At 45.4% G+C, this 12,218-nt stretch overlaps 1 protein-coding gene across 1 annotated transcript in view; it reads left to right on the top strand.

Moving 5' to 3' along the window:
- The window catches only part of ANGPT1 (angiopoietin 1), a 192,835-nt gene that overhangs the window by 142,983 nt on the left and 37,634 nt on the right, over nucleotides 1-12,218 (top strand). The gene's annotated exons all lie outside the window — the stretch shown is intronic.

The raw sequence follows: 12,218 nt of genomic DNA, 5'->3' as shown, positions 1-12,218 counted from the left end.
GTGAGATAAAATCCAGACCCCTTCATCTAATGCATGACAAGTTATATACATACCCACATACAACCAGCTACAAAAGAAAAGAGGTGGTTGTTACAAAAGGAGGCCAGAAGGTCCAGTATCCCACCACATAGAGTAGCTGAGGATCACTTCCAACGGTGAATTAGCAAAGACAAATATGAATAACATATATAAACATATAAAGCAGGACAATCAGTTTCTGTAGTGAGCTAACCAGTCCCGATCCTTAATAGCAGTGTAGAAAACCTTTACAGGAAAAGAAACTGCCTCTAAGAAGAATCACTAATTACAATAATTCTCATCTTCTTTCCTAAGTCAATGGTAGGAAAGGAGGCAAGGACAAAGAAATCCCTTCCAATTACTATAGCCAAGATACTTCTTTTCCCTTTAATTCAGGGGAAAGTACCTAGAAGGGACACTGATCGTAAGCCCTGTGTTCCTTTCTGATTCAGAGCAGGGAGGCATCTTGATTGAAGGCATGTTAAAAAATGATTGGTTGATATATTGATTGATTGATTAGATTTTTAGCCCTCCCTCCCCGCAAGCAGGCTCAGGGCGGGTTACAGCCATAAATAAATTACAATAAATAAAACCAGTAAAATACATCTCAGTACCGACATGGATTTCAGCATTCCAGATGGTGCACCCTTCCCCCTGTCCCTGCCCACCATACACAAGGGAAGAAAAGGATGGAGATGTGGGTTGGTGAAACTAACTCCTCAAGCATGGGGAGGCAGATGGACCATATGCTCCCCCCTAATTAGCAGGGAGGCTAATTAGATGGATCCAGTGCTGGCCTCAACCATATGCCTGGCGGAACATCTCCGTCTTACAGGGCCGCCAAAAAGATCCAAGATCTTGGCAGGCCCGAGTGTCTTCCGACAGAGAGTTCCACCAGGTTGGGGCCAGGACAGAAAATGCCCTGGCCCTGGTCGAGGCCAGCTGAGCCTGCCTGGGGCCAGGGACCACCAGTAGGTGTTTACCTGCAGATCTAAGAGCCCTCCGAGCTACATATGGGGAGAAGGGGTCCCTCAGGTATGCTGGTCCCAGTCTGTTTAGGGCTTTGTAGGTTAGAACCAGAACCTGAGCCTTGAACCTGATCCGGAATTCCACAGGGAGCCAGTGCAGCTGCTGCAGAGTTGGAGTCACATGTGCCCTGAATGAAATTCCTGTCAGGAGTCAGGACATGAGCAGCAGCATTTTGGACCCACTGCAGTTTCCGGGTCAGGCCCGAGGGAAACCGTGCATAGAGCGAGTTACAGTAATCTAATCTGGAGGTGACCGTTGCATGGATCACTGACGTTAGGTCATGGGTTGAGAGATAGGGGGCAAGCTGCCTGGCCTGCCCAAGATGGAAAAAGGCAGTTCTGGCACCTGCCTTGACCTGGGCCTCCATTGACAAGGAGGAGTCCAGTGTCACACCAAGGCTCCTGACCGATGAAATGGGCACAAGTGGTGCCCACTCAAAGGCCACATCTGAATCACCATATCTACCCCCCCCCACCGTGGCCCAGGTACAGGGCCTCCATCTTCGTGGGGTTCAACTTCAGTCTGCTCTGCTTCACCCATCCAGACATGGCTCCCAATGCTCTAATTAGGACCTTGGGAGCAGAGCCAGGCCAGCTGTCCATCAACAGGTACAACTGGGTGTCATCTGCATATTGATGGCAACCCAGTCCGAAACTCCATGCCAGCTGGGCAAGAGGGTGCATGTTGAGATTAAACAACAATGGGGAGAGTAATGCCCCCTGCAGGATGCTGCACACCAAGGATTGGCACGCTGATAACCTCTCCCCCAGAACCACTCTCTGTCCCCGACCGTGGAGAAAAGAGACAAGCCACTGCAAGGCAGTCCCTCAGATCCCCACATCGCCAAGGTGGTGGATCAACAATTCATGGTCAACCATGTTGAACGCTGCTGAGAGATCTAGCAACGCCAGCAGTGCTGACCCACCTTGATCCAGATGCCTACAGAGATCGTCTGTGAGGGTGACCAACACTGTCTCGGTCTGTGCGGAAACCAGACTGGAATGGGTCCAGGACCGATGCATCTTCCAGGAAACCCTACAGCTGCTCCATCACCGCTTGCTCAATCACCTTACCCAGAAACGGGAGGTTCGAGACTGGGCGGTAATTGGACAGATCGGAGGAGTCCAAGGTTGGCTTTTTCAGGAGGGGACTCACTATGGCTTCCTTGAATGCCCTGGGGAAAAAACCAGAGCTCAGTGGTAGATTAATAATGGCCTTCAATGGGGCCCTCAGCCCATCGATACTGGCCTTAACCAGCCACAAGGGGCAGGGGTCCAAGGAGCACGTAGTGGGCCTCACCAGCCGCAGGATCCTGTCAACATCCTCCTGGGAGACCAGACTGAAGTGATCTAAAATTGGACCAGAAGACGGCCAAGGGGTCTCCAGTTCCCTTACTGTATCAACCGTGGCTGGCAGGTCGCAGTGGAGGGACAAGAATTTATCTGTAAAAAAGCTCCTAAAAGCCTCACAGCTAATAGCCGAATTTCTAATTTGGCAGTCTCCCTGAGAGAGGGAGACCAAGGACCAAACTACCTGAAATAATTTTGCCAGGCGTGAGCTAGCAGACACTATGGAGGCAGCATAATACTCCTTCTTTTCTGCCTTCATAGCCACCTCATAGGCCTTCATAAACGCTGTATAAGATGATCTTGCCTCCTTGCTCTGATTCTGCCGCTACACTCGCTCCAGCCATCTCAGCTCCCACTTCAACTGTCGTAGCTCCTCCGTGTACCAGGGGGCTAGTCTGGCTCAAGAGCGGAGAGGGCGACTGGGGGGGGGCATTTCATCAATGGCTTTGGAGAGACGGCCATGCCAGTCCTCCACCAGCTCATCTAACGAACCACCAGGGGGCATCGGATCCTGCAGAGCATTCTGGAAACCAATTGGATCCATTAGTCTCTGCGGGTGAGCATAAATCAGCTCACTGCCTATGCAAGGAGGGACTGGTACTCTCAGATGGGCCTTCAGGACAAAGTGGTCCGACCATGGCACTGCCTCAATGGAATCAAGGTCCACCTGAATCCCCATCTCAAAGATCAAATCTAGCGTGTTGCCCGCTTGATGTGTGGGAGCTGAAACAAATTGGGAGAGCCCTAGTGCTGCCATGGATGACACCAGGTCCACAGCCTGTGAGGAGGTGGCATCATCGACATGGACATTGAAGTCACCCAAGACTAACAGCCTAAAGTGCTCCAAAGCCCACCCCACCACCACCTCCAACAAGCTCGACAGGGTAGCTGCTGGTGCACTAGGCGGCTGGTACACCAGACAGATAGCCAAGCTCTCCTCAGCATCCCAAGTCAGGCCAACACAGTCAATGCCAGTGATCGTTGGTGCGGGGAGCGGCCTGAAGGAGAAAGACTACCGAATGAGAATAGCTACTACAACTTTCAGTGCTAAAAGTAAGACTGGTCTTGTATGGGCGTAGAAGCAGAAGATGAGAGGTATCACTAAAGTTACTGTTTTGCCATGCCAATCTGTAGTGGCTTACTGACACCCCCAACAACTTTTTGTAGATCCCAGTACCTGCAAGCCTCATCAACCAAAGTAAGGATGTCTTGTCTTGTAATATTTACCATTATTCTACCAAAAACACAAACCCCACTCTTGCTACAGTGTTTTTATGCAGAACTGCTCATATCTAGATTATGACCATAGCGATTCCAAACGTGAAGATATAGCAGTGAGTCTTATATAGATTCTATTATGATTTTCTTCATTTATGATATCTGTGGGCTATCAGAGGACTAGCCACAATACTGATTGATTTTGACCCAACTACAAAATTTTATTCCACCCTCCTATGTTATTGTTCATGGATGCATCCTGGAGCTGTCAGAGTATCTATTCCCTGTTATCTGTGAAGAGAGTGAGGTGTTATGACAAGAATATATTCACACATATGTCCAGGAGAAGGAAATTTGCATAGTTCTGGACTGGTTCAGGCTGGTCAAGATTGTTATCTCCCCGCCCCCCCCCCCTCTCTCAACCTGGCATTAAGTAAAGTGTAAAAGATGTTGTGAGAATAAATGGAGGAGGGGAAAGTGATGTTATAAGTCACTTTGGGCTCCATTGGGGAGGAAAGGGGGGTATAAATATCTAAATAAATAAATAAAAGAGCAATTACATTAACAGATTAAAAAAAAACTCTATCTAGGTCAAGGTTGTCCAACATGCAGCCCACATGCCAAATGTAGTCCACCTCACCCTGGGGATTTCTGATCATAAGACTCACTATTGAAAAAATGTGGATATCCCTGATCAAGGTGATTTTAGAGCCAGTTGTGTTTGTGGCAGTGTGTGAATCAATAGGTTGAATATTTTATGGCATATTACCCAGTTCCATAATCCAGGCTAAAACATCATTAGAGGTGGGCACAGTCCAGGAAATGGAGCAAAATTTTGCACGGTCTGGCCTGGTTCATGGTTTGCAAACACAGTTCATGGGACTCACTTTTTTCATGAATTTTGGTCCGTTTGGACTGGTCCGTGGTCTGTGAGTCCAGACATCCTGGTGCCAATCTATCAATTCCCTAGGCAATGGAGAGGACATCCACAGACCTTTTGCAGCCCTTAAAAACTTAATAGGCAGTTCTGCCTGCCAAGCAGAGAGCTCCCATTCTGCTCAATGGACGTTCTGCAGCCAGTCTTAGCCCTAAAAACCTTGATTAGTCAGCTCTGCCTGCCAACCAGAGAGCTCTCATTCTGCAAGGGAGGGGAGGACATTCTGCAGCCATGCAACACCAATCTAAGCCCTTAAAATGTAGATAGGCAGCTCTGGCCTGCCAACCAGGGAGCTCTCATTCTGCAAGGGAGGGGGTGGACATTCTGCAGCCATGGCAACACCAATCTTAGCCCTCAAAATGTAGACAGGCAGCTCTGTCTGCCAAGCAGATAGCTCCCATTCTGCTCTATGCGAGCAAGAAGAAATAATTAATTCCCTAGGCAACGGAGGAGTGGATGTTCTGCAGCCATGGCAACACCAATCTTAGCCCTCAAAACATAGATAGGCAACACTGCCTGCCAACCACAGGGCTCCCATTCTTCTCTATGCGAGCAAGGAGCAAGAATGAATTCCCTACACAATGGCTGGGAAGGTGTCTGTGTGGTGAGTGAGGGGGCTCTTCCTCCACCCTTTTCTGTTTCATTTTGCCTCATTGCAATTTTTTGTGCTGCTAGCCAATGCAAATCAATTGGCATTTGTGACTCCAGTATCTACTGGAAGTTTCCTGGGGTCAGCCACTTTGGGGGTCTGTAACTCGGATGTCCGAAATGCAATCTTGACCAAACTTGGAGGGTGGCTGGAGGAGAGGCTGCTGAAGATTTTCTGTGAGTTTGGGCTCTTTGCATGTGAAGGGGGCGGAGCCAGGGCTGCCAGAAGTGACAGACCACGGACCAATGAACCGGTCCATGAACAGGGCTGGTCCGTGAAAAGTTCGTGGTCTGTGAAAATCGACGGACCGTGGGCCAGTGGTCCATGGGGGTTTCCCAGTCCATGTCCACCCCAATCATGATATTTGGAGGGAAGGGAGATTAGTGTGTAAGAGAATTCTTATGGGTGTTAGAGACTGTGGACACAGAGACTGAAACAGTCTTCACTTGTTGATTCTGGTTAACTGTTGCTGCAGTAACAAAGTTCCCTCTTGACGGGCAGAATCAGTGGCAGAAATATTTGAGACTTAAGAATATAGTGTTCAGAAAGTAAGATATATTTCCCTTGTGTGAAACCATCCACAAGTGGACACACCTATCACCTCTTAATTAATTGATTATAAACTCTTATTTTTTCTCTGCTGCTGCACACACACACACACAATGCATATAGTGAAATTGAAATTTCTTTGCTTGAGCTATACTAATCGTGTTACCAGGTCCTTCACAGCATCATAAACATTACTGGATAACATCTGTTTCAGGAATCTTGATGACATTTGGTTATATATCCATTTGATTGCACAGCCTTCAGCATTTCAACTGGACCCCTTTAATGTATTTTAAATAGCCCCCATGTGGTAGCCTTCCCAAGTTAGAAAGGACAAGGAGAGTTCAGCTACAACAGAAAGGATCTGGATGCTTGAGAAAGCATTAATACTAGATTATTCCTTCTCTACTAGAGTTTGTATACATTGTGCTAGGTAAACTATTTAACATATGTATGATGCTAAGTAATGATATAAGCAGCACATTTTTATGTAGTTCATTTTCAGTTTTTTTAAAAGTATTCTTTACCTTTATTATCATTATACTTTTTTTTATATTCCATTTTAATTTCTACTAGTTTCAATTCAAAACACATGCCTGCCTATGACTCGCAACCAATTGGGATGAAATTCACAGCAATGATGTCTGCCGCTGAAGGGCTCTTCCTTGCTGATCTGGCATGACAAGGTTGGCATAAGAGAGTTTTTTCACACCCCTTCCCAGGATCCTCAAGTGGGAAGTAAGAGGGTCTATTTTGAGACTCAAATGGAGTGTGCTAAACCCTGCTCATGTTCCCCATCCCCAATGCACTGCCATGCTGTGTTAACATCAGCATTTTCTCCCAGCGTGGGGATATCAGTGCTGGATTGGAGGGGGGCGGAAATTCAAACACTGCAGGAAGGCGCATTAGGAAACAAGATGTAGCCCCCCCCTGGCCAGCACATTCTGGTTTTGTTTAAAAAATTGATCCCCTGTACCCCACTGCTTGTCTTTCTTAATTTATGAATGGCAGATTGCCTGTGTTTCCCCTCCTATTGAGAATAACGGAATTTACATCAGTGAAATGGCACTGCTTTTTTTACATGAAATTAAAGATGAGAGAATTCTGATCATGTGTGAGACAGGGGCCATTTATTTTATTTTATTTTATTTTATTTTATTTTATTTTATTTTATTTTATTTTATTGATTTCAATAAGAATACATACATATACACATAGACATCACATCAGGGGATATCAAACACAACCTCATAAGAAACCAAAGACAATAATAACAACAAACTATATATTTTATTCATTTTCCATCTCTACAGTTCCTTCCTCTATGTCTTGTTTTCCTTATTCAAAACCTAGTTTTCCTGTAAGGCTACCCTGCTTGATTCTAGAAAGTGTTCTCTCCTGTCTTCATATCCTATACTTAATTTCTTGTTCCGTATTTTGATTTAACCCATCTATAACAAGGTGTTCATCTTTTCTGCAGATCACCGTGAATCAGGGACCATTTCCACACACTCTTAATGAGACAGCTCACTCACCGAACGCTGGCGGTTTTTCTCACTCAGTCCACACGTCTCCGATTTCAAAGGGGAAGCAGGCTGTTTGACTTCCGTTTTTTCAGCACCTTTTCCGAGAATGCAATTTCCTGCACTTTCCTGCGCCCCTGAAAAGGCGCCAAAAAAATGGAAGCCAAACAGCCTGCTTCTTCTTTGAAATCAAAGAAATGTGGAGTGAGTGAGGAAAACGGCCAGCGTTGGGTCTGTGAGCTGTTGCATTAAGAGCGTGTGGAAACGGCCAGAGTGTTGAACTAGATGGACCACTGGTCTGTTCCAGCAGAGCTTTCATGTTCGTATGGTCTCTTTTACATGTTATGACCTTTGGCAGGCACCGATCACACCTTATGTGTTCCGTTGCTTTTGTTGCTTCCTGCCAATGAGAAGTAGAGGGCATGACAGCCTTTACTGCTAACCCCTGCACCAATGTGGTTCCTCCCTTTCTCCTGTACTCCATATCCGCTGGTGGAGTTTTCAGTGCTGGCCACAGGAAGGGAAGGTCTCAGTCCTTCTTGCTCTTCTACCCCAGTCCCTGGGGCGCTGAAGATTGTTTCAACAACAGCATATAGGCACTAGGAAGCTTGGGAAATATCGCCTGCCAGGAATGTTGAACGCTGCTGGCCTTCTAGCACAGCTCTTGCTTTCTAGAAGCTTGCCTGCTGGGAACCACAATTGATAACAGGAAGCTTCCATTTGCGCAGGATGCACAGAGCAACTAGATTGCACCCAAATTAACTCCAAATAAGCATTTACAGAATAATCCTAAACAGTTACGCCCTCCTAAACCCATTGACTTCCATGGATTTAGAAGAGTATAACTCTGCTCTGGATTGCACTGTTAGTTAACTTGTATTTTCTATGTCAATTTTGGACATTGTAGATTATCATGAAATCTTACCCAAATTATATTTGTTAACAGGAAAAAGTCTGGGGCATACATACTAGGCACAGCACTACATACATATTGGGGCGCAACTCTACTATTAGAATTGAAGAATAGAGTTCTGGTGGTAAGAGTATGTTTGGATATGGCAAAATCTACTAACAGTGACTACAGTTGTAATACCAGATGTGCAATGTATCTTCCTGATTTGACTTTATAGTGTCCGGAAAGCCATGATTGTTGAAGGGGGAGGGGAAACATTGACCGATTCCTTGTTTTCTCCTGTGGGCTGTCTGACTGGAGATGAACACCATTGGATATATGGACTTCGTCTGGTTTCCTTTTTCCTTTTCTCAATAAAAAGTCAAAGTTTCCTGTGAATATTATCAGACAAAATAAATAAATTGAGAGAGATAATTGTTTAATGATGTTGAGAGAATATGATTCAAATTGGATATCCTGCAAAATTGGCCAAAGCTAATAAAACTCGATGTATTGTCGAAGGCTTTCACGGCCGGAGAACGATGGTTGTTGGGGGTTTTCCGGGCTGTATTGCCGTGGTCTTGGCATTGTAGTTCCTGACGTTTCGCCAGCAGCTGTGGCTGGCATCTTCAGAGGTGTAGCACCAAAAGACAGAGATCTCTCAGTGTCACAGTGTGGAAAAGATGTAGGTCATTTGTATCTACTCAGGAGGGGTGGGGTTGAGCTGAGTCATTCTGTAAGAGTTTCCCAGGGTGTGGAATGCTAATGGCGGGAGGCTTCACTGTATCCTGAGGAGGTTCTTTTGCATATGGATTGGTGCTTGATGTGCTAATCTTCTCTGCAGGGCTATTGTCGGGTGTGGAGTGTTTTGTTGGCCTGGTGTTTTTCAGAACTGGAGCCCATGCTCTGTTCATTCTTAAGGTTTCTTCTTTCCTGTTGAAGTTTTGCTTATGCTTGTGAATTTCAATGGCTTCCCTGTGCAGTCTGACAAAGTAGTTGGAAGTGTTGTCCAGTATTTTGGTGTCCTGGAATAAGATACTGTGCCCTGTTTGAGTTAGGCTATGTTCAGCCACTGCTGATTTTTCAGGCTGTCCAAGTCTGCAGTGTCTTTCATGTTCTTTTATTCTTGTCTGGATGCTACGCTTTGTGGTCCCGATGTAAACTTGTCCACAGCTGCAGGGTATACGGTATACTCCTGCAGAGGTGAGGGGGTCTCTGCTGTCTTTTGCTGATCGTAGCATCTGTTGTATTTTTCGGGTGGGTCTGAATACTGCTTGAAGGTTATGCTTTTCCATAAGCTTTCCCATCTGATCAGTAATTCCTTTGATATATGGCAAAAACACTTTTCCTGTAGGCGACTGTTTTTCCTTGGTTGTTTGATTCATCCTGGGTTTGATTGCTCTTCGGATTTCATTTCTGGAGTAGCCATTTGCCTGAAGTGCGTGGTTTAGATGATTAATTTCCTCATGCAAGACGGATATGTGAGCCGCGCTTTCTCAATGAGGAAATTAATCATCTAAACCACGCACTTCAGGCAAATGGCTACTCCAGAAATGAAATCCGAAGAGCAATCAAACCCAGGATGAATCAAACAACCAAGGAAAAACAGTCACCTACAGGAAAAGTGTTTTTGCCATATATCAAAGGAATTACTGATCAGATGGGAAAGCTTATGGAAAAGCATAACCTTCAAGCAGTATTCAGACCCACCCGAAAAATACAACAGATGCTACGATCAGCAAAAGACAGCAGAGACCCCCTCACCTCTGCAGGAGTATACCGTATACCCTGCAGCTGTGGACAAGTTTACATCGGGACCACAAAGCGTAGCATCCAGACAAGAATAAAAGAACATGAAAGACACTGCAGACTTGGACAGCCTGAAAAATCAGCAGTGGCTGAACATAGCCTAACTCAAACAGGGCACAGTATCTTATTCCAGGACACCAAAATACTGGACAACACTTCCAACTACTTTGTCAGACTGCACAGGGAAGCCATTGAAATTCACAAGCATAAGCAAAACTTCAACAGGAAAGAAGAAACCTTAAGAATGAACAGAGCATGGGCTCCAGTTCTGAAAAACACCAGGCCAACAAAACACTCCACACCCGACAATAGCCCTGCAGAGAAGATTAGCACATCAAGCACCAATCCATATGCAAAAGAACCTCCTCAGGATACAGTGAAGCCTCCCGCCATTAGCATTCCACACCCTGGGAAACTCTTACAGAATGACTCAGCTCAACCCCACCCCTCCTGAGTAGATACAAATGACCTACATCTTTTCCACACTGTGACACTGAGAGATCTCTGTCTTTTGGTGCTACACCTCTGAAGATGCCAGCCACAGCTGCTGGCGAAACGTCAGGAACTACAATGCCAAGACCACGGCGATACAGCCCGGAAAACCCCCAACAACCATCTAATAAAACTCGTTTGCACCACTCAGGGCATTTTTCCTCCTTGTTAATGTCAGCTCTCCAGCATCTTCTGAAACTCACTTTATCTTCTTTGTGCTCTTGGACCTTTTTAAAAAAATCATTTTAACCTTCCTAATTACAGTGTAGTTCAAATGGAAGTGAGATTGGCTCTGGATGGTTCTTGATAACTAATTAAAACACAAAATGCCATTTTAGTTATCGTCTCTAGTTCTTGTCATTCCTTGTCCTTTAGTCTAAACCTTTGCTTAAGTAAAATTTAACAACTGGCTATCATTTAATCATTGGATTAATTGATAACAAAATGAAAAATATACAACAGTAATATTAGAAGGTCTTTAGATTTCTCACCTAGGCCCTTTTTGCACTTATGACTTAAGCTGCCATTTATGAGCAATTGCCACGATCGCAATGGCTTCAGCATGGCACTCCCACATTCCACGCTGTCTGAAGCAGTTTGGATTTGGTGTCTTGTTTTTCATTTTAGACAGGCTTTGAAGCCTCAGTACATTTTTGGGCTTTCGAAGCTTTGTGATTCACATCACACTTTTTGGGGGGTAACTTTGAGCAGGTGTACTTTTCATGTTTGTTCTACTCTCATTTATTTTTTTAAAGCCAAGCCAGGAAAGAGTTAAAATGCTGCTGCTTCACCCCCTTCCGGCAGCTTCCCTGCTGCTTTGTTTCCAAAAGGCTGTGCAAAATTATTGGGGGTTTTTCCCGCTTTGGCAAGGCAGTAAAGTTACAATGTTACAACCCATCCATACCTTTGGAAAAAAAAGAGAGTGTGTGCATACCCCAAGGGAGGAAGGGGGAAAGCAGCTATTTAACTCTTTCCTGGCTTTTAAAGCCAGCAGGGTATAAGCAGCAAGTTTAGGAATCATTCCTGGCTTTGAGAAAAAAAAGAGAGAGCGCTTGCATACCTGGGAGGAAGGAAGCCAACAGAGAAGCAGCCTTATGACCCTTACCTCACTTTACCAATAAAAACAGCAGAAAAGGAGTTCAGAGAGCTAAGGAGAGTGGGAGTGGTTAATTCTGCACAGACCAATCAGCTCCTGGGGAAAAGGAGAGGGGGAGAGAAGTAGAAGGGGAGTATAGTGTTTGTACTGACATTAATCGACATTAATCAGGCTGGACACGACTCAGCAGCAGTTTCAAAATAAAATCAGGGTATGTCCACAGGGGGGAAAATCAGCGATACCGCAGACAAACATCGGCACTGCTGCAATTGCTATAGAATGTTGTGGCCAGAGTGTTGACTAGAGGGGGGCGGGGGTCATAGGGATCATATCACTCCAGTCTTGTTCCATGTACACTGGCTCCCAATTTGAGTCCCGGCCCAATTCAAGGTGCTGGTATTGACCTTAAAAGCTTTATACAGTTTAGGACCAGCATAGTTTAAGGATCACCTTCTTCCTTATGAACCTACCCATCAACTTTGGTCATATTTGGAGGCGCATGGGGCCTTGCATTGGGTGTCATATCAGGCTAAACAGGTGGCTATCTGAGAAAGTGCCTTCTTAGTCATGGTGCCAAAACTTTGGAACTCCCTCCCTGGGGTGATTGTTTATCTCTAAATTGTTTATCTCTAAATTGGATGGGCCAACAAACCACGG

This window comes from Eublepharis macularius, chromosome 7 (genome assembly GCF_028583425.1).
Source record: "Eublepharis macularius isolate TG4126 chromosome 7, MPM_Emac_v1.0, whole genome shotgun sequence".
Taxonomy (NCBI): domain Eukaryota; kingdom Metazoa; phylum Chordata; class Lepidosauria; order Squamata; family Eublepharidae; genus Eublepharis; species Eublepharis macularius.
The sequence above is the reverse complement of the archived record's forward strand: the minus strand, read 5'-3'. Positions and strand labels throughout refer to the sequence as shown.